This window comes from Rhinoderma darwinii, unplaced genomic scaffold (genome assembly GCF_050947455.1).
Source record: "Rhinoderma darwinii isolate aRhiDar2 unplaced genomic scaffold, aRhiDar2.hap1 Scaffold_512, whole genome shotgun sequence".
Classification (NCBI taxonomy): Eukaryota; Metazoa; Chordata; class Amphibia; order Anura; family Rhinodermatidae; genus Rhinoderma; species Rhinoderma darwinii.
The window spans coordinates 105001-131522 of NW_027464060.1; the positions used below are offsets into that span (position 1 = coordinate 105001).

Genomic DNA, 26522 nt, shown 5'->3' on the forward strand with positions numbered 1-26522 from the left:
TGTCTTATATATAGTATTATATACACCACTGCCTGTCTGTCTTATATATAGTATTATATACACCACTACCTGCCTGTCTTATATATAGTATTTTATACACCACTGCCTGTCTTATATATAGTATTTTATACACCACTGCCTGTCTTATATATAGTATTATATACACCACTACCTGCCTGTCTTATATATAGTATTATATACACCACTACCTGCCTGTCTTATATATAGTATTATATACACCACTGCCTGTCTTATATATAGTATTATATACACCACTACCTGCCTGTCTTATATATAGTATTATATACACCACTGCCTGTCTTATATATAGTATTATATACACCACTGCCTGTCTTATATATAGTATTATATACACCACTACCTGTCTGTCTTATATATAGTATTATATACACCACTACCTGCCTGTCTTATATATAGTATTATATACACCACTGCCTGCCTGTCTTATATATAGTATTATATACACCACTACCTGCCTGTCTTATATATAGTATTATATACACCACTGCCTGCCAAATATATAGTATTATATACACCACTGCCTGCCAAATATATAGTATTATATACACCACTGCCTGTCTGTCTTATATATAGCATTATATACACCACTACCTGCCTGTCTTATATATAGTATTATATACACCACTACCTGCCTGTCTTATATATAGTATTATATACACCACTGCCTGCCTGTCTTATATATAGTATTATATACACCACTACCTGCCTGTCTTATATATAGTATTATATACACCACTACCTGCCTGTCTTATATATAGTATTATATACACCACTGCCTGCCTGTCTTATATATAGTATTATATACACCACTACCTGCCGGTCTTATATATAGTATTATATACACCACTGCCTGCCAAATATATAGTATTATATACACCACTGCCTGCCAAATATATAGTATTATATACACCCCTGCCTGCCTGCCAAATATATAGTATTATATACACCACTGCCTGCCTGTCTTATATATAGTATTATATACACCACTGCCTGTCTGTCTTATATATAGTATTATATACACCACTGCCTGTCTGTCTTATATATAGTATTATATACACCACTGCCTGCCTGTCTTATATATAGTATTATATACACCACTGCCTGTCTGTCTTATATATAGTATTATATACACCACTGCCTGTCTGTCTTATATATAGTATTATATACACCACTACCTGCCTGTCTTATATATAGTATTTTATACACCACTGCCTGTCTTATATATAGTATTATATACACCACTGCCTGTCTTATATATAGTATTATATACACCACTGCCTGCCTGTCTTATATATAGTATTATATACACCACTACCTGCCTGTCTTATATATAGTATTTTATACACCACTGCCTGTCTTATATATAGTATTATATACACCACTACCTGCCTGTCTTATATATAGTATTATATACACCACTACCTGTCTTATATATAGTATTATATACACCACTACCTGCCTGTCTTATATATAGTATTATATACACCACTGCCTGTCTTATATATAGTATTATATACACCACTACCTGCCTGTCTTATATATAGTATTATATACACCACTGCCTGTCTTATATATAGTATTATATACACCACTGCCTGTCTTATATATAGTATTATATACACCCCTGCCTGCCTGTCTTATATATAGTATTATATACACCACTACCTGTCTGTCTTATATATAGTATTATATACACCACTACCTGCCTGTCTTATATATAGTATTATATACACCACTACCTGCCTGTCTTATATATAGTATTATATATACCACTACCTGTCTGTCTTATATATAGTATTATATACACGACTGCCTGCCAAATATATAGTATTATATACACCCCTACCTGCCTGTCTTATATATAGTATTATATACACCACTGCCTGCCTGTCTTATATATAGTATTATATACACCACTACCTGCCTGTCTTATATATAGTATTATATACACCACTACCTGCCTGTCTTATATATAGTATTATATACACCACTACCTGCCTGTTTTATATATAGTATTATATACACCACTCCCTGCCTGTCTTATATATAGTATTATATACACCACTACCTGCCTGTCTTATATATAGTATTATATACACCACTGCCTGCCAAATATATAGTATTATATACACCACTGCCTGCCAAATATATAGTATTATATACACCCCTGCCTGCCTGCCAAATATATAGTATTATATACACCACTGCCTGCCTGTCTTATATATAGTATTATATACACCACTGCCTGTCTGTCTTATATATAGTATTATATACACCACTGCCTGTCTGTCTTATATATAGTATTATATACACCACTGCCTGTCTGTCTTATATATAGTATTATATACACCACTGCCTGTCTTATATATAGTATTATATACACCACTGCCTGCCTGTCTTATATATAGTATTATATACACCACTACCTGCCTGTCTTATATATAGTATTATATACACCACTGCCTGTCTTATATATAGTATTATATACACCACTACCTGCCTGTCTTATATATAGTATTATATACATCACTGCCTGTCTTATATATAGTATTATATACACCACTGCCTGCCAAATATATAGTATTATATACACCACTACCTGCCTGTCTTATATATAGTATTATATACACCACTGCCTGTCTTATATATAGTATTATATACACCACTGCCTGTCTTATATATAGTATTATATACACCCCTGCCTGCCTGTCTTATATATAGTATTATATACACCACTACCTGTCTGTCTTATATATAGTATTATATACACCACTACCTGCCTGTCTTATATATAGTATTATATACACCACTACCTGCCTGTCTTATATATAGTATTATATACACCACTACCTGTCTGTCTTATATATAGTATTATATACACCACTGCCTGCCAAATATATAGTATTATATATACCACTACCTGCCTGTCTTATATATAGTATTATATACACCCCTGCCTGCCTGCCAAATATATAGTATTATATACACCACTACCTGCCTGTCTTATATATAGTATTCTATACACCACTACCTGCCTGTCTTATATATAGTATTATATACACCACTACCTGCCAAATATATAGTATTATATACACCCCTGCCTGCCTGCCAAATATATAGTATTATATACACCACTACCTGCCTGTCTTATATATAGTATTATATACACCACTGCCTGCCAAATATATAGTATTATATACACCACTACCTGCCTGTCTTATATATAGTATTATATACACCACTACCTGCCTGTCTTATATATAGTATTATATACACCACTGCCTGCCAAATATATAGTATTATATACACCACTGCCTGCCAAATATATAGCATTATAAACACCACTGCCTGCCAAATATATAGCATTATATACACCACTACCTGCCTGTCTTATATATAGTATTATATACACCACTACCTGCCTGTCTTATATATAGTATTATATACACCACTACCTGTCTGTCTTATATATAGTATTATATACACCACTACCTGCCTGTCTTATATATAGTATTATATACACCACTACCTGCCTGTCTTATATATAGTATTATATACACCACTACCTGTCTTATATATAGTATTATATACACCACTACCTGCCAAATATATAGTATTATATACACCACTACCTGCCTGTCTTATATATAGTATTATATACACCACTACCTGCCTGTCTTATATATAGTATTATATACACCCCTGCCTGCCTGTCTTATATATAGTATTATATACACCACTACCTGCCTGTCTTATATATAGTATTATATACACCGCTACCTGCCTGTCTTATATATAGTATTATATACACCACTGTCTGCCTGTCTTATATATAGTATTATATACACCACTACCTGCCTGTCTTATATATAGTATTATATACACCACTACCTGCCTGTCTTATATATAGTATTATATATACCACTACCTGCCTGTCTTATATATAGTATTATATACACCACTGCCTGCCTGTCTTATATATAGTATTATATACACCACTACCTGCCTGTCTTATATATAGTATTATATACACCACTGCCTGCCTGTCTTATATATAGTATTATATACACCACTACCTGCCTGTCTTATATATAGTATTATATACACCACTACCTGCCTGTCTTATATATAGTATTATATACACCACTGCCTGCCTGTCTTATATATAGTATTATATACACCACTACCTGCCTGTCTTATATATAGTATTATATACACCACTACCTGCCTGTCTTATATATAGTATTATATACACCACTGCCTGCCTGTCTTATATATAGTATTATATACACCACTACCTGCCTGTCTTATATATAGTATTATATACACCACTACCTGCCTGTCTTATATATAGTATTATATACACCACTGCCTGCCTGTCTTATATATAGTATTATATACACCACTACCTGCCTGTCTTATATATAGTATTATATACACCACTACCTGCCTGTCTTATATATAGTATTATATACACCACTGCCTGCCTGTCTTATATATAGTATTATATACACCACTGCCTGCCTGTCCTATATATAGTATTATATACACCACTACCTGTCTGTCTTATATATAGTATTATATACACCACTGCCTGCCAAATATATAGTATTATATACACCACTGCCTGCCTGTCTTATATATAGTATTATATACACCACTACCTGTCTGTCTTATATATAGTATTATATACACCACTACCTGCCTGTCTTATATATAGTATTATATACACCACTGCCTGCCTGCCAAATATATAGTATTATATACACCACTGCCTGCCTGTCTTATATATAGTATTATATACACCACTACCTGCCTGTCTTATATATAGTATTATATACACCACTACCTGCCTGTCTTATATATAGTATTATATACACCACTACCTGCCTGTCTTATATATAGTATTATATACACCACTACCTGCCTGTCTTATATATAGTATTATATATACCACTACCTGCCTGTCTTATATATAGTATTATATACACCACTGCCTGCCTGTCTTATATATAGTATTATATACACCACTGCCTGCCAAATATATAGTATTATATACACCACTGCCTGCCTGTCTTATATATAGTATTATATACACCACTACCTGTCTGTCTTATATATAGTATTATATACACCACTACCTGCCTGTCTTATATATAGTATTATATACACCACTACCTGTCTGTCTTATATATAGTATTATATACACCACTACCTGCCTGTCTTATATATAGTATTATATACACCACTGCCTGCCAAATATATAGTATTATATACACCACTACCTGTCTGTCTTATATATAGTATTATATACACCACTACCTGCCTGTCTTATATATAGTATTATATACACCACTGCCTGCCTGTCTTATATATAATATTATATACACCACTGCCTGCCAAATATATAGTATTATATACACCACTACCTGTCTGTCTTATATATAGTATTATATACACCACTACCTGCCTGTCTTATATATAGTATTATATACACCACTGCCTGCCTGTCTTATATATAGTATTATATACACCACTGCCTGCCAAATATATAGTATTATATACACCACTACCTGTCTGTCTTATATATAGTATTATATACACCACTACCTGCCTGTCTTATATATAGTATTATATACACCACTGCCTGCCAAATATATAGTATTATATACACCACTACCTGCCTGTCTTATATATAGTATTATATACACCACTGCCTGTCTGTCTTATATATAGTATTATATACACCACTACCTGCCTGTCTTATATATAGTATTATATACACCACTACCTGTCTGTCTTATATATAGTATTATATACACCACTACCTGCCTGTCTTATATATAGTATTATATACACCACTACCTGCCTGTCTTATATATAGTATTATATACACCACTGCCTGCCAAATATATAGTATTATATACACCACTGCCTGTCTGTCTTATATATAGTATTATATACACCACTACCTGTCTTATATATAGTATTATATACACCACTACCTGCCTGTCTTATATATAGTATTATATACACCACTGCCTGCCAAATATATAGTATTATATACACCACTACCTGTCTGTCTTATATATAGTATTATATACACCACTGCCTGCCTGTCTTATATATAGTATTATATATACCACTACCTGCCAAATATATAGTATTATATACACCACTACCTGTCTGTCTTATATATAGTATTATATACACCACTACCTGCCTGTCTTATATATAGTATTATATACACCACTACCTGCCTGTCTTATATATAGTATTATATACACCACTACCTGCCTGTCTTATATATAGTATTATATACACCACTGCCTGTCTTATATATAGTATTATATACACCACTGCCTGCCTGTCCTATATATAGTATTATATACACCACTACCTGTCTGTCTTATATATAGTATTATATACACCACTGCCTGCCAAATATATAGTATTATATACACCACTGCCTGCCTGTCTTATATATAGTATTATATACACCACTACCTGTCTGTCTTATATATAGTATTATATACACCACTACCTGCCTGTCTTATATATAGTATTATATACACCACTACCTGTCTGTCTTATATATAGTATTATATACACCACTGCCTGCCAAATATATAGTATTATATACACCACTACCTGTCTGTCTTATATATAGTATTATATACACCACTACCTGCCTGTCTTATATATAGTATTATATACACCACTACCTGCCTGTCTTATATATAGTATTATATACACCACTGCCTGCCTGCCAAATATATAGTATTATATACACCACTGCCTGCCTGTCTTATATATAGTATTATATACACCACTACCTGCCTGTCTTATATATAGTATTATATACACCACTACCTGCCTGTCTTATATATAGTATTATATACACCACTACCTGCCTGTCTTATATATAGTATTATATACACCACTACCTGCCTGTCTTATATATAGTATTATATACACCACTACCTGCCTGTCTTATATATAGTATTATATACACCACTGCCTGCCTGTCTTATATATAGTATTATATACACCACTGCCTGCCAAATATATAGTATTATATACACCACTGCCTGCCTGTCTTATATATAGTATTATATACACCACTACCTGTCTGTCTTATATATAGTATTATATACACCACTACCTGCCTGTCTTATATATAGTATTATATACACCACTACCTGTCTGTCTTATATATAGTATTATATACACCACTACCTGCCTGTCTTATATATAGTATTATATACACCACTGCCTGCCAAATATATAGTATTATATACACCACTACCTGTCTGTCTTATATATAGTATTATATACACCACTACCTGCCTGTCTTATATATAGTATTATATACACCACTGCCTGCCTGTCTTATATATAATATTATATACACCACTGCCTGCCAAATATATAGTATTATATACACCACTACCTGTCTGTCTTATATATAGTATTATATACACCACTACCTGCCTGTCTTATATATAGTATTATATACACCACTGCCTGCCTGTCTTATATATAGTATTATATACACCACTGCCTGCCAAATATATAGTATTATATACACCACTACCTGCCTGTCTTATATATAGTATTATATACACCACTACCTGCCTGTCTTATATATAGTATTATATACACCACTGCCTGCCAAATATATAGTATTATATACACCACTACCTGCCTGTCTTATATATAGTATTATATACACCACTGCCTGTCTGTCTTATATATAGTATTATATACACCACTACCTGCCTGTCTTATATATAGTATTATATACACCACTACCTGTCTGTCTTATATATAGTATTATATACACCACTACCTGCCTGTCTTATATATAGTATTATATACACCACTACCTGCCTGTCTTATATATAGTATTATATACACCACTGCCTGCCAAATATATAGTATTATATACACCACTGCCTGTCTGTCTTATATATAGTATTATATACACCACTACCTGTCTCATATATAATATTATATACACCACTACCTGCCTGTCTTATATATAGTATTATATACACCACTGCCTGCCAAATATATAGTATTATATACACCACTACCTGTCTGTCTTATATATAGTATTATATACACCACTGCCTGCCTGTCTTATATATAGTATTATATATACCACTACCTGCCAAATATATAGTATTATATACACCACTACCTGTCTGTCTTATATATAGTATTATATACACCACTACCTGCCTGTCTTATATATAGTATTCTATACACCACTACTTGCCTGTCTTATATATAGTATTATATACACCACTACCTGCCAAATATATAGTATTATATACACCACTGCCTGCCTGTCTTATATATAGTATTATATACACCACTACCTATCTGTCTTATATATAGTATTATATACACCACTACCTGCCTGTCTTATATATAGTATTATATACACCACTACCTGCCTGTCTTATATATAGTATTATATACACCACTGCCTGTCTTATATATAGTATTATATACACCACTACCTGCCTGTCTTATATATAGTATTATATACACCACTACCTGCCTGTCTTATATATAGTATTATATACACCACTACCTGTCTGTCTTATATATAGTATTATATACACCACTACCTGCCTGTCTTATATATAGTATTATATACACCACTGCCTGCCTGTCTTATATATAGTATTATATATACCACTACCTGCCAAATATATAGTATTATATACACCACTACCTGCCTGTCTTATATATAGTATTATATACACCACTACCTGCCTGTCTTATATATAGTATTATATACACCACTACCTGCCTGTCTTATATATAGTATTATATACACCACTGCCTGCCTGTCTTATATATAGTATTATATATACCACTACCTGCCAAATATATAGTATTATATACACCACTACCTGTCTGTCTTATATATAGTATTATATACACCACTACCTGCCTGTCTTATATGTAGTATTATATACACCACTACCTGCCTGTCTTATATATAGTATTATATACACCACTGCCTGCCTGTCTTATATATAGTATTATATACACCACTACCTGCCTGTCTTATATATAGTATTATATACACCACTGCCTGCCAAATATATAGTGTTATATACACCACTGCCTGCCAAATATATAGTATTATATACACCCCTGCCTGCCTGCCAAATATATAGTATTATATACACCACTGCCTGCCTGTCTTATATATAGTATTATATACACCACTGCCTGTCTGTCTTATATATAGTATTATATACACCACTGCCTGTCTTATATATAGTATTATATACACCACTGCCTGTCTGTCTTATATATAGTATTATATACACCACTGCCTGTCTTATATATAGTATTATATACACCACTGCCTGCCTGTCTTATATATAGTATTATATACACCACTACCTGCCTGTCTTATATATAGTATTATATACACCACTGCCTGTCTTATATATAGTATTATATACACCACTACCTGCCTGTCTTATATATAGTATTATATACACCACTACCTGTCTTATATATAGTATTATATACACCACTACCTGCCTGTCTTATATATAGTATTATATACACCACTGCCTGTCTTATATATAGTATTATATACACCACTACCTGCCTGTCTTATATATAGTATTATATACACCACTGCCTGTCTTATATATAGTATTATATACACCACTGCCTGTCTTATATATAGTATTATATACACCCCTGCCTGCCTGTCTTATATATAGTATTATATACACCACTACCTGTCTGTCTTATATATAGTATTATATACACCACTACCTGCCTGTCTTATATATAGTATTATATACACCACTACCTGCCTGTCTTATATATAGTATTATATACACCACTACCTGTCTGTCTTATATATAGTATTATATACACCACTGCCTGCCAAATATATAGTATTATATATACCACTACCTGCCTGTCTTATATATAGTATTATATACACCCCTGCCTGCCTGCCAAATATATAGTATTATATACACCACTACCTGCCTGTCTTATATATAGTATTCTATACACCACTGCCTGCCTGTCTTATATATAGTATTATATACACCACTACCTGCCTGTCTTATATATAGTATTATATACACCACTACCTGCCAAATATATAGTATTATATACACCCCTGCCTGCCTGCCAAATATATAGTATTATATACACCACTACCTGCCTGTCTTATATATAGTATTATATACACCACTGCCTGCCAAATATACAGTATTATATACACCACTACCTGCCTGTCTTATATATAGTATTATATACACCACTACCTGCCTGTCTTATATATAGTACTATATACACCACTACCTGCCTGTCTTATATATAGTATTATATACACCACTACCTGCCTGTCTTATATATAGTATTATATACACCACTACCTGCCTGTCTTATATATAGTATTATATACACCACTGCCTGCCAAATATATAGTATTATATACACCACTGCCTGCCAAATATATAGCATTATATACACCACTGCCTGCCAAATATATAGCATTATATACACCACTACCTGCCTGTCTTATATATAGTATTATATACACCACTACCTGCCTGTCTTATATATAGTATTATATACACCACTACCTGTCTGTCTTATATATAGTATTATATACACCACTACCTGCCTGTCTTATATATAGTATTATATACACCACTACCTGCCTGTCTTATATATAGTATTATATACACCACTACCTGTCTTAAATATAGTATTATATACACCACTACCTGCCAAATATATAGTATTATATACACCACTACCTGCCTGTCTTATATATAGTATTATATACACCACTACCTGCCTGTCTTATATATAGTATTATATACACCCCTGCCTGCCTGTCTTATATATAGTATTATATACACCACTACCTGCCTGTCTTATATATAGTATTATATACACCGCTACCTGCCTGTCTTATATATAGTATTATATACACCACTGCCTGCCTGTCTTATATATAGTATTATATACACCACTACCTGCCTGTCTTATATATAGTATTATATATACCACTACCTGCCTGTCTTATATATAGTATTATATATACCACTACCTGCCTGTCTTATATATAGTATTATAAACACCACTGCCTGCCTGTCTTATATATAGTATTATATACACCACTACCTGCCTGTCTTATATATAGTATTATATACACCACTACCTGCCTGTCTTATATATAGTATTATATACACCACTGCCTGCCTGTCCTATATATAGTATTATATACACCACTCCCTGTCTGTCTTATATATAGTATTATATACACCACTGCCTGCCAAATATATAGTATTATATACACCACTGCCTGCCTGTCTTATATATAGTATTATATACACCACTACCTGCCTGTCTTATATATAGTATTATATACACCACTACCTGTCTGTCTTATATATAGTATTATATACACCACTGCCTGCCAAATATATAGTATTATATACACCACTACCTGTCTGTCTTATATATAGTATTATATACACCACTACCTGCCTGTCTTATATATAGTATTATATACACCACTACCTGCCTGTCTTATATATAGTATTATATACACCACTGCCTGCCTGCCAAATATATAGTATTATATACACCACTGCCTGCCTGTCTTATATATAGTATTATATACACCACTACCTGCCTGTCTTATATATAGTATTATATACACCACTACCTGCCTGTCTTATATATAGTATTATATACACCACTACCTGCCTGTCTTATATATAGTATTATATACACCACTACCTGCCTGTCTTATATATAGTATTATATACACCACTACCTGCCTGTCTTATATATAGTATTATATACACCACTGCCTGCCTGTCTTATATATAGTATTATATACACCACTACCTGTCTGTCTTATATATAGTATTATATACACCACTACCTGCCTGTCTTATATATAGTATTATATACACCACTACCTGTCTGTCTTATATATAGTATTATATACACCACTACCTGCCTGTCTTATATATAGTATTATATACACCACTGCCTGCCAAATATATAGTATTATATACACCACTACCTGTCTGTCTTATATATAGTATTATATACACCACTACCTGCCTGTCTTATATATAGTATTATATACACCACTGCCTGCCTGTCTTATATATAGTATTATATACACCACTGCCTGCCAAATATATAGTATTATATACACCACTACCTGTCTGTCTTATATATAGTATTATATACACCACTACCTGCCTGTCTTATATATAGTATTATATACACCACTGCCTGCCAAATATATAGTATTATATACACCACTACCGGTCTGTCTTATATATAGTATTATATACACCACTACCTGCCTGTCTTATATATAGTATTATATACACCACTACCTGCCTGTCTTATATATAGTATTATATACACCACTACCTGTCTGTCTTATATATAGTATTATATACACCACTACCTGCCTGTCTTATATATAGTATTATATACACCACTACCTGCCTGTCTTATATATAGTATTATATACACCACTGCCTGTCTGTCTTATATATAGTATTATATACACCACTACCTGCCAAATATATAGTATTATATACACCACTTCCTGCCAAATAGATAGTATTATATACACCACTGTCTGCCTGTCTTATATATAGTATTATATACACCACTACCTGCCTGTCTTATATATAGTATTATATACACCACTACCTGCCTGTCTTATATATAGTATTATATACACCACTACCTGCCTGTCTTATATATAGTATTATATACACCACTGCCTGCCTGTCTTATATATAGTATTATATACACCACTACCTGCCTGTCTTATATATAGTATTATATACACCACTACCTGCCTGTCTTATATATAGTATTATATACACAACTACCTGCCTGTCTTATATATAGTATTATATACACCACTGCCTGCCTGTCTTATATATAGTATTATATACACCACTACCTGCCTGTCTTATATATAGTATTATATACACCACTGCCTGCCAAATATATAGTATTATATACACCACTACCTGCCTGTCTTATATATAGTATTATATACACCACTACCTATCTGTCTTATATATAGTATTATATACACCACTACCTGCCTGTCTTATATATAGTATTATATACACCACTGCCTGTCTTATATATAGTATTATATACACCACTACCTGCCTGTCTTATATATAGTATTATATACACCACTACCTGTCTGTCTTATATATAGTATTATATACACCACTGCCTGCCTGCCAAATATATAGTATTATATACACCACTGCCTGTCTGTCTTATATATAGTATTATATACACCACTACCTGCCTGTCTTATATATAGTATTATATACACCACTACCTGCCTGTCTTATATATAGTATTATATACACCACTGCCTGCCTGTCTTATATATAGTATTATATACACCACTACCTGCCAAATATACAGTATTATATACACCACTACCTGCCTGTCTTATATATAGTATTATATACACCACTACCTGCCTGTCTTATATATAGTATTATATACACCACTGCCTGCCTGTCTTATATATAGTATTATATACACCACTACCTGCCTGTCTTATATATAGTATTATATACACCACTACCTGCCAAATATATAGTATTATATACACCACTGCCTGCCTGTCTTATATATAGTATTATATACACCACTGCCTGTCTGTCTTATATATAGTATTATATACACCACTGCCTGCCAAATATATAGTATTATATACACCACTGCCTGCCAAATATATAGTATTATATACACCCCTGCCTGCCTGCCAAATATATAGTATTATATACACCACTGCCTGCCTGTCTTATATATAGTATTATATACACCACTGCATGTCTGTCTTATATATAGTATTATATACACCACTGCCTGTCTGTCTTATATATAGTATTATATACACCACTGCCTGCCTGTCTTATATATAGTATTATATACACCACTGCCTGTCTGTCTTATATATAGTATTATATACACCACTGCCTGTCTGTCTTATATATAGTATTATATACACCACTGCCTGTCTTATATATAGTATTATATACACCACTACCTGCCTGTCTTATATATAGTATTATATACACCACTGCCTGTCTTATATATAGTATTATATACACCACTACCTGCCTGTCTTATATATAGTATTATATACACCACTACCTGTCTTATATATAGTATTATATACACCACTACCTGCCTGTCTTATATATAGTATTATATACACCACTGCCTGTCTTATATATAGTATTATATACACCACTACCTGCCTGTCTTATATATAGTATTATATACACCACTGCCTGCCAAATATATAGTATTATATACACCACTACCGGTCTGTCTTATATATAGTATTATATACACCACTACCTGTCTGTCTTATATATAGTATTATATACACCACTACCTGCCTGTCTTATATATAGTATTATATACACCACTACCTGCCTGTCTTATATATAGCATTATATACACCACTACCTGTCTTATATATAGTATTATATACACCACTACCTGCCTGTCTTATATATAGTATTATATACACCACTGCCTGCCAAATATATAGTATTATATACACCACTACCTGTCTGTCTTATATATAGTATTATATACACCACTGCCTGCCTGTCTTATATATAGTATTATATATACCACTACCTGCCAAATATATAGTATTATATACACCACTACCTGTCTGTCTTATATATAGTATTATATACACCACTACCTGCCTGTCTTATATATAGTATTATATACACCACTACCTGCCTGTCTTATATATAGTATTATATACACCACTGCCTGCCTGTCTTATATATAGTATTATATATACCACTACCTGCCAAATATATAGTATTATATACACCACTACCTGTCTGTCTTATATATAGTATTATATACACCACTACCTGCCTGTCTTATATATAGTATTATATACACCACTACCTGCCTGTCTTATATATAGTATTATATACACCACTGCCTGTCTGTCTTATATATAGTATTATATACACCACTACCTGCCAAATATATAGTATTATATACACCACTACCTGCCAAATATATAGTATTATATACACCACTGTCTGCCTGTCTTATATATAGTATTATATACACCACTACCTGCCTGTCTTATATATAGTATTATATACACCACTACCTGCCTGTCTTATATATAGTATTATATACACCACTACCTGCCTGTCTTATATATAGTATTATATACACCACTGCCTGCCTGTCTTATATATAGTATTATATACACCACTACCTGCCTGTCTTATATATAGTATTATATACACCACTACCTGCCTGTCTTATATATAGTATTATATACACCACTGCCTGCCTGTCTTATATATAGTATTATATACACAACTACCTGCCTGTCTTATATATAGTATTATATACACCACTGCCTGCCTGTCTTATATATAGTATTATATACACCACTACCTGCCTGTCTTATATATAGTATTATATACACCACTGCCTGCCAAATATATAGTATTATATACACCACTACCTGCCTGTCTTATATATAGTATTATATACACCACTACCTATCTGTCTTATATATAGTATTATATACACCACTACCTGCCTGTCTTATATATAGTATTATATACACCACTACCTGCCTGTCTTATATATAGTATTATATACACCACTACCTGCCTGTCTTATATATAGTATTATATACACCACTGCCTGTCTGTCTTATATATAGTATTATATACACCACTGCCTGCCTGCCAAATATATAGTATTATATACACCACTGCCTGTCTGTCTTATATATAGTATTATATACACCACTACCTGCCTGTCTTATATATAGTATTATATACACCACTACCTGCCTGTCTTATATATAGTATTATACACACCACTGCCTGCCTGTCTTATATATAGTATTATATACACCACTACCTGCCAAATATACAGTATTATATACACCACTACCTGCCTGTCTTATATATAGTATTATATACACCACTACCTGCCTGTCTTATATATAGTATTATATACACCACTGCCTGCCTGTCTTATATATAGTATTATATACACCACTACCTGCCTGTCTTATATATAGTATTATATACACCACTGCCTGCCAAATATATAGTATTATATACACCACTGCCTGCCAAATATATAGTATTATATACACCCCTGCCTGCCTGCCAAATATATAGTATTATATACACCACTGCCTGCCTGTCTTATATATAGTATTATATACACCACTGCATGTCTGTCTTATATATAGTATTATATACACCACTGCCTGTCTGTCTTATATATAGTATTATATACACCACTGCCTGCCTGTCTTATATATAGTATTATATACACCACTGCCTGTCTGTCTTATATATAGTATTATATACACCACTGCCTGTCTGTCTTATATATAGTATTATATACACCACTGCCTGTCTTATATATAGTATTATATACACCACTGCCTGCCTGTCTTATATATAGTATTATATACACCACTACCTGCCTGTCTTATATATAGTATTATATACACCACTGCCTGTCTTATATATAGTATTATATACACCACTACCTGCCTGTCTTATATATAGTATTATATACACCACTACCTGTCTTATATATAGTATTATATACACCACTACCTGCCTGTCTTATATATAGTATTATATACACCACTGCCTGTCTTATATATAGTATTATATACACCACTACCTGCCTGTCTTATATATAGTATTATATACACCACTGCCAGTAAGCCCAGCGTAATGTAGGCGCAGCCGTAATGAAGGAAGCGCATGACTAGGTGTTTGGGAGTTCTAGGCTATTATGTTCTAGGTATTATGTTTTAGGCTATATTTATAGGGATTGGAGGGTTATGTGAAAGGGGGCATGGGGCAAAATGTATCTATATGTGGTGGGTGGAGAATAAAGTATATAAGTCCATGCGGGGAAGAGGCAGCCCTCTTTCCCGCTGGACAACAGGAGAAAGTTTTGTCCTGTTATTTTAGTAAAAGATAAATATACAGATAAATATTTTCTACTTACCTGATGGAAGCGGCGATGGAGTCAACGATGGCCAGGATCCGGGATGCAGCGATGCAGCACGGCGTGGGATGGCTGGATGCGCTGATTGCCGGGGCTCTCCCTCCGGTTCCAGCGGCTGGAGAGGAGAGTGAGGGACGCAGCAGCAGGCGTTCCGGGCCTCAGGAGAGGCCTTCTTCTGCGGATGCACCTCGGTCTGGTCGGCGCCGAGGGAGCCCCTCCAGGGACCCTCCTCCTCCTGCTGGTCTGGAGCTACACCCTGGCGACGGTCCGCGGAGGTCTGGGAGGAATCCCATCAGGCGGGCCAGATCGGAGGTGACAGGAGGGGGGGGGCCGCGGCGGCCATCTTCCTCCCTCCTGTCTCAAACAACGACGCCGGAAGTGGAGGCGGGACCGGATGCGCGCGCAAGACCGGATGCGCGCACAAGGCCGGAAGTGCGTGCGGGACCGGATGCGCGCGCATCACAGGAAGTGACGGCTTTCTCCGGCGCCGATGCTCCAGGTGCCGGAGGAGCTCTACACACGGATGTCCGGACTGCAAGACCGACAAAAAGGAAGAGGCGAGCGGCCTCTGGATGGGGAGTGAGATCGCCTCCTGCAGGAGCAGGGAGGCGTGTGACAGCGACAGCGACCGGAAGGACCCGGGCAGCTGCGGTGAGTGACGCCGGGCCCCATCCGGACGAGGGGGGGCAGCGGTCTGCACGACAAGCGGCGACAAGACGTTTTGTGTTTGACAGCCCTGCAGAAGGACTGGATCGGCAGGGCTGTCAGGCTGAAGTCGCGCCACCAGCGGGTGGCAGGATCGTGGCTGGATATGTCGCGCCACCAGCGGGTGGCAGGATCGTGGACGGGCCGCGTTCCGCTGGGCCTAGAGCTTCCTCAACAAGAAGTGTGCGGAGTTACGGGGAGCATGGGGTGCAGGAGCACCACTCCCCAGGATCGTCACGACCGACGCCTGGATTATCTGGAGTGATGGACGCGTCCGCTGGGAGGTCACCTCAGGGACGTACGGGTGAGTTTACCACGGATGTGGTGCCGGGGATGTGTGGGGGGGATGTGGGGGGGATGTTGTCAATGTCACAGATGCAATTGTTGTTTAGAGGGATGCAGGAGTATTTTATGAGAAATGTGCCAGGCGTAGAGCAGTCGCCAGCGAGGGTATGGGGCGCTGCTAGTGAGGAGTCTGCTAGTGCGGCAGGGAGTGCAGTTGCTAACGAGGCGATTTCTGGTGCGGCTGCGGCAGGGATTGCGGGTGTTAGTGACGTGGCGCCGGTTGTGGGTGCCGTAGTGGCGGTGGAAAAAGCGGTTGACGCGGCGGCGAGTGCGGCTAAGAAAGTGGTGGAGGATGTGCGTTTGGCGGATGCAGCAAAAGGCGAGGTTTATGTGTGCTTTGAGGGCCCGCTGGGGGCACATTTGAAGGTGGAAATTAGGGAAAAGATCTGGAAAGATGAATATGTTGAGATTTTTTTCTTTGCTGCCATTATAAAAGTTTAATTTGGACCGGTGGAAACCGGACGAAAGTAAGAAGGAGGAGGAGGAGCGGCGGCGGTATCGCTTGATTCCTCGGACTTTTGCGAATTGGCTGCAGGCCTTCGCTATATTGGCTAGTGTGGTGGGTGAGAAGGCGCCGGAGAACTGTTCGGCGTTGTTTTGTTATATGGATTCGGTAGGGGAGGCGTATCGTGTATACGGCGGTAACGCTTGGTTGCGGTATGACGAACAGTTTCGTCAACGGAAGTCGGTGCGCCCGTCATTGCGATGGGACCACAAAGATATCAGTTTGTGGATGCGGCTGATGTCTGCGCCAAAACAGGGTCAGCAGCCCTTTCGGGATGCGGCCGGCGGTCAGGGGTCAGCAGCGGGTCGGTCAGGATCCTCAGGAAAGGGGTGTTGCTGGCAGTACAACGAGGGGCATTGCAAGTTCGGCCCAGACTGCAGATATAAGCACGAGTGCTCCGGTTGCGGAGGCGCCCATGGTTTGTCCAGATGCTTCAAGAAGCATAGGGGCAGGCAGGGAGATGCTGAGCAGAAGAGGGGCGACGCCGGTGAGGGTGGAAAGGATGCTCCCGTTTTTAAGGGGCTATCCAAATAAGAAAGTGGCGGAGTTGTTGTGGTTAGGTTTTTCAGTAGGTTTTCGGATTCCTTGTACGTCAGCTGGACGTGAAGGGGTAGTCCGTAATTTGTCGTCTGCTTTGGCGCGGCCTGATCTGGTTACGGATAAGCTGCTGAAGGAGGTGGCGTTGGGCCGCATGGCGGGGCCGTTTTCCTGCCCGCCTGTTCAGAATTTGCGTGTTTCCCCGTTAGGTTTGGTTCCAAAAAAGGAGGCGAATAAATTCCGCCTTATTCATCACTTGTCTTATCCGGAAGGCGAGTCGGTGAATGACGGCATTGATCCGGCCCTGTGCGCGGTTAGTTACACTAACTTTGATGCGGCGGTTGTTTGGGTTCGGAAATACGGGAAGGGCTCTCTGTTAGCGAAAACTGACATTGAGGCCGCTTTTCGTTTATTGCCGGTGCATCCGGATAGTTTTTGTTTGCTGGGATGTTATTGGCAGGAGGAATATTTTGTAGATTGTTGCCTCCCGATGGGCTGCTCCATTTCATGCGCTTATTTTGAGATGTTTAGCACGTTTTTGGAGTGGGTGGTCCGTCGGGAGGCGCAGGTGCAATCTGCCCTGCATTATCTGGATGATTTCCTGTTTATCGGGCCGCCGGGTACCTATGTGTGTGCAGGATTGCTACACACTATGGAGAGAGTGGCAATGGATTTTGGGGTACCTCTGGCGCCTGAAAAAACTGAGGGACCCACGACGGTCATTAAGTTTTTTGGGAATCATGATTGATTCAGATAATATGGAGTGTCGCTTGCCTGATGATAAGTTGCTGGAGATGAGAGAGTTGGTGGCGAGTGCGCTGCGCAGGAAGAAGATCCAGTTGCGGGACTTGCAATCCTTGTTGGGGCATTTGAATTTTGCTTGTAGGATTATGCCCATGGGGCGGGTGTTTTGCAGGCGATTGGCGAGTGCTACCGCAGGGGTGCATTCTCCCCATCATTTCATTAGGTTGTCGGCGGAGTTGAAAGCTGACTTGTTGGTGTGGGGGGAGTTTTTGCAGACCTATAATGGGCGGTCGGTGCTCATGTATCAGCCGGTGTCTAGTGTGGACTTGGAGCTGTATACTGATGCATCAGGTGCTTGTGGATTTGGGGCTTATTTCCAGGGGCAGTGGTGTGCGGGGGTGTGCGGGTTGGTGTGCGGGGGTGTGCGGGTTGGTGTGCGGGTTGGTGTGCAGGAGTTTGGCCTGATACATGGCATGAATGTGGTTTTGTCCGTAACTTGGCTCTGCTGGAACTGTTCCCGATTGTGGTGGCGGCGGAGTTGTGGGGGGATTGTCTGCGGGACCGGAGAGTGCGTTTCGTATGTGACAATCTGGGTGTGGTTCAGGCTGTTAATGCTCAAACAGCTAATTCTCCGCCAGTCGTGCGACTATTGCGACATTTAGTTTTGAGAGGTCTGATGTTGAATGCGCATTTTGTGGCAGTGCATATTCCTGGGGTGCTGAATTCTGTGGCTGATTCCCTTTCTCGTCAACAGTGGGACAGGTTTCGTCTGCTGGCGCCGGGGGCGGAGTCTCATGGCCTGCCTTGTCCAGAGCATCTGTGGAAGGTGGTGTGACAATGGCGATGTCGCTCGTGGAAAGGTCTGTTAGTGCGGTAACGTGGCAGAGGTACAGTGCGGTATGGCAGGTATGGGAGGCGTTGTTGGAAAATGCGCAGGCAGGTATTGCAGATCGGCCGGCGTGTTTGCTGTATTTTATAGGAAATGCGTACAGTGAAGGGGCGTCTGCAGCAACGGTCGCTCGGAGTTTGTCGGCCTTGGCTTTTTGGTTTAAGAAGAAAGGTGAGGAGGACGTGACTAAGTCCTTTCTGGTCCGGCAGGCAATGAAGGGTTTCCGGAGGGGTTCCGCAGTTAGGGATCTCAGGAAGCCGGTGTCATTTGAGCTGTTGGTAGCGATTTGTGAGTTGTTGAGGGAGGTTTGTGTTTCAGCATTTGAAGTGCGGCTATTTACACTGGCCTTTTCTTTGGCTTTCTTTGGGGCGTTCCGGATATCGGAGTTGGTGTCGGCCAGTAAGAGTGTGGCAGGGGGCTTATTGTACGCTGATGTGGATTTGGATGGCTCCTGCCTTTCTTGTTTGCTCCGTAGATCTAAGACAGATCAGGAAGGGAGAGGTTTTGTGGTGCGCTTGTATGAGTTACCTGGGTCGCGGGTGTGCCCGGTCCGCTGTTTTCGGGAGTTTGTTGCGGTGAGGCCTGAGGGCCCGGCATCCTTGTTGGTTCATGCAGACGGGCTGTCTCTGTCAAAATTCCAGTTTTCACAGGTGTTCAAAAAATGTATCCTGTTGTCTGGCAGAGGTGGAGCAGGTTTTAGCTCTCATTCCTTTAGAATTGGCGCAGCTACGGAAGCAGCTCGGTGGGGTTTATCCCCGGCGATGGTTAAGAAGATTGGTAGGTGGGAGTCAGACCGATATAGGTTGTATGTGCGGCCTCATTTGCTTTGAGGCGGTGGTGATAAGATGTGCTGGAGGTGGATATGGAGTAGTTACGTTGTTGTTTTGTGTTGTTTTAGGTGCAGGTCCCTGCTTGATTTGGATCATGGGGCACTCCTACGTACACTGGGGAGGTGTGCGTGCTGATGTTCGTCCGGCCGGACGGCAGTTGGGCATGGATCACGCAGAGGTGCAGGTCAGATGGTTGGGCCTGCGGGGCATGCTGTGGTGTAGGCTGTTACCAGAGGTACAATTTTATGCGGGTTTGGACAGGGCGCCGGATATCTTAGTGGTGCACCTTGGCGGCAATGATTTGGGCATTCGGTCGTCCAGGGATTTAGTGAGGGATGTGAAGATTGACCTTTTGCGGTTGTGGTCGGCGTTCCCAGGAGTGGTTATTGTATGGTCTGATATTGTGGCTCGCAAGGTGTGGCGGCAGGCACGTTCCGTACATAGCTTAAACAAAGCGCGAGCAAAGGTCAACAAGGTAGTTGGCAGATTTGTGGCACGCAATGGCGGTGTTGTGGTGCGGCATAAGGAGTTGGAGGGTAGAGAGGTAGGTTTCCTCAGGGCGGATGGTGTTCATCTAAACGAGGTGGGTCTGGATATGTGGACCCTGGACATTAAGGAGGGCATGGAGAAAGCCCTGCAGTTGTGGAGGGACAATCATGTGTAAGGGGTCACACATGATTGTCGTGGCGGTAGGAGGAGGGGTCTTTGGAGGCACGGAATGGTAAGAAGGAGAAGCAACAATGGAGATTGTTGCAAGAGAACTCGGGGCGTTTAACCCGGGATAGTATTGGAGGGGCTGGGGAGTGGTTACCCAGCTCATATATATTCCTGATGGGCAGGGTCCCCAGGAAGGGAGAGAGAGGTCTTGGACATGGTTGGTGCCCTCGGGTCAGGTGCAGAACGGCTGTAGGGTAAGGGGTCCAGACCTAATAAGGAAACGATGGAGTTTAATGATTGAAGTGCCTTCAAGGATCCTTTATCTGGAGTTGGGAAATAGAGCAGGATGTTATCATGGAGTTATGATGTGTTTATGGTTATGCTCTTTTCAGAAAAAAAGGTGTGTTTAAAAATGGCTGCTGTGGCCTTTACACCAAAATTCATGTGTGGTCTCTTATTGGGGTTTGGGGTGTAAGGTCGTAGATAGCGGAAGCATCAAACATACCTTAAGTCAAGTAAGCCCAGCGTAATGTAGGCGCAGCCGTAATGAAGGAAGCGCATGACTAGGTGTTTGGGAGTTCTAGGCTATTATGTTCTAGGTATTATGTTTTAGGCTATATTTATAGGGATTGGAGGGTTATGTGAAAGGGGGCATGGGGCAAAATGTATCTATATGTGGTGGGTGGAGAATAAAGTATATAAATCCATGCGGGGAAGAGGCAGCCCTCTTTCCCGCTGGACAACAGGAGAAAGTTTTGTCCCGCCCGCCCTCCCAGTATTTTCTCCTGTTTATGGGAATTTGTCGGTTGGGGTTTTGTTTTGTCACAGTAGCAATGGCGGTAGGAGGAGGGGTCTTTGGAGGCACGGAATGGTAAGAAGGAGAAGCAACAATGGAGATTGTTGCAAGAGAACTCGGGGCGTTTAACCCGGGATAGTATTGGAGGGGCTGGGGAGTGGTTACCCAGCTCATATATATTCCTGATGGGCAGGGTCCCCAGGAAGGGAGAGAGAGGTCTTGGACATGGTTGGTGCCCTCGGGTCAGGTGCAGAACGGCTGTAGGGTAAGGGGTCCAGACCTAATAAGGAAACGATGGAGTTTAATGATTGAAGTGCCTTCAAGGATCCTTTATCTGGAGTTGGGAAATAGAGCAGGATGTTATCATGGAGTTATGATGTGTTTATGGTTATGCTCTTTTATCAGGAAAAGGTGTGTTTAATAAATGGCTGCTGTGGCCTTTACACCAAAATTCATGTGTGGTCTCTTATTGGGGTTTGGGGTGTAAGGTCGTAGATAGCGGAAGCATCAAACATACCTTAAGTCATGTCTTATATATAGTATTATATACACCACTGCCTGTCTTATATATAGTATTATATACACCCCTGCCTGCCTGTCTTATATATAGTATTATATACACCACTACCTGCCTGTCTTATATATAGTATTATATACACCACTACCTGCCTGTCTTATATATAGTATTATATACACCACTACCTGCCTGTCTTATATATAGTATTATATACACCACTACCTGCCTGTCTTATATATAGTATTATATACACCACTGCCTGCCTGTCTTATATATAGTATTATATACACCACTACCTGCTGTCTTATATATAGTATTATATACACCACTACCTGCCTGTCTTATATATAGTATTATATACACCACTACCTGCCTGTCTTATATATAGTATTATATACACCCCTGCCTGCCAAATATATAGTATTATATACACCACTGCCTGCCTGCCAAATATATAGTATTATATACACCACTGCCTGCCTGCCAAATATATAGTATTATATACACCACTGCCTGCTGTCTTATATATAGTATTATATACACCACTGCCTGTCTGTCTTATATATAGTATTATATACACCACTGCTGTCTGTCTTATATATAGTATTATATACACCACTGCCTGTCTGTCTTATATATAGTATTATATACACCACTGCCTGTCTGTCTTATATATAGTATTATATACACCACTGCCTGTCTTATATATAGTATTATATACACCACTACCTGCCTGTCTTATATATAGTATTATATACACCATTACCTATCTGTCTTATATATAGTATTATATACACCACTGCCTGTCTTATATATAGTATTATATACACCACTACCTGCCTGTCTTATATATAGTATTATATACACCACTACCTGCCTGTCTTATATATAGTATTATATACACCACTACCTGCCTGTCTTATATATAGTATTATATACACCACTACCTGCCTGTCTTATATATAGTATTATATACACCACTGCCTGTCTTATATATAGTATTATATACACCACTACCTGCCTGTCTTATATATACTATTATATACACCACTACCTGCCTGTCTTATATATAGTATTATATACACCACTGCCTGCCAAATATATAGTATTATATACACCACTTGCCTGCCAAATATATAGTATTATATACACCACTACCTGTCTGTCTTATATATAGTATTATATACACCACTACCTGTCTGTCTTATATATAGTATTATATACACCACTACCTGCCTGTCTTATATATAGTATTATATACACCACTACCTGCCTGTCCTATATATAGTATTATATACACCACTGCCTGTCTGTCTTATATATAGTATTATATACACCACTGCCTGTCTGTCTTATATATAGTATTATATACAGCACTAACCTGCCAAATATATAGTATTATATACACCACTACCTGCCTGTCTTATATATAGTATTATATACACCACTACCTGCCTGTCTTATATATAGTATTATATACACCACTACCTGCCTGTCCTATATATAGTATTATATACACCACTGCCTGTCTGTCTTATATATAGTATTATATACACCACTACCTGTCTGTCTTATATATAGTATTATATACACCACTACCTGCCAAATATATAGTATTATATACACCACTACCTGCCTGTCTTATATATAGTATTATATACACCATACTACCTGCCTGTCTTATATATAGTATTATATACACCACTACCTGCCAAATATATAGTATTATATACACCACTACCTGTCTGTCTTATATATAGTATTATATACACCACTACCTGTCTGTCTTATATATAGTATTATATACACCACTACCTGCCAAATATATAGTATTATATACACCACTACCTGCCTGTCTTATATATAGTATTATATACACCACTACCTGCCTGTCTTATATATAGTATTATATACACCACTACCTGCCAAATATATAGTATTATATACACCACTACCTGCCTGTCTTATATATAGTATTATATACACCACTACCTGTCTGTCTTATATATAGTATTATATACACCACTACCTGCCTGTCTTATATATAGTATTATATACACCACTACCTGCCTGTCTTATATATAGTATTATATACACACTGCCTGCCTGTCTTATATATAGTATTATATACACCACTGCCTGTCTTATATATAGTATTATATACACCACTGCCTGTCTTATATATAGTATTATATACACCCCTGCCTGCCTGTCTTATATATAGTATTATATACACCACTACCTGTCTGTCTTATATATAGTATTATATACACCACTGCCTGTCTTATATATAGTATTATATACACCACTACCTGCCTGTCTTATATATAGTATTATATACACCACTACCTGCCTGTCTTATATATAGTATTATATACACCACTACCTGCCTGTCTTATATATAGTATTATATACACCACTACCTGCCTGTCTTATATATAGTATTATATACACCACTACCTGCCTGTCTTATATATAGTATTATATACACCACTACCTGTCTGTCTTATATATAGTATTATATACACCACTGCCTGCCAAATATATAGTATTATATACACCCCTGCTGCCTGTCTTATATATAGTATTATATACACCACTGCCTGCCAAATATATAGTATTATATATACCAATACCTGCCTGTCTTATATATAGTATTATATACACCCCTGCCTGCCTGCCAAATATATAGTATTATATACACCACTACCTGCCTGTCTTATATATAGTATTCTATACACCACTGCCTGCCTGTCTTATATATAGTATTATATACACCACTACCTGCCTGTCTTATATATAGTATTATATACACCACTACC

General features: G+C 38.0%; 1 protein-coding gene across 1 annotated transcript in view; it reads left to right on the forward strand.

The window, feature by feature from the left end:
* Positions 1 to 26522, forward strand: part of VAX1 (ventral anterior homeobox 1) — an 82872-nt gene that overhangs the window by 12792 nt on the left and 43558 nt on the right. The window lies entirely within an intron of this gene.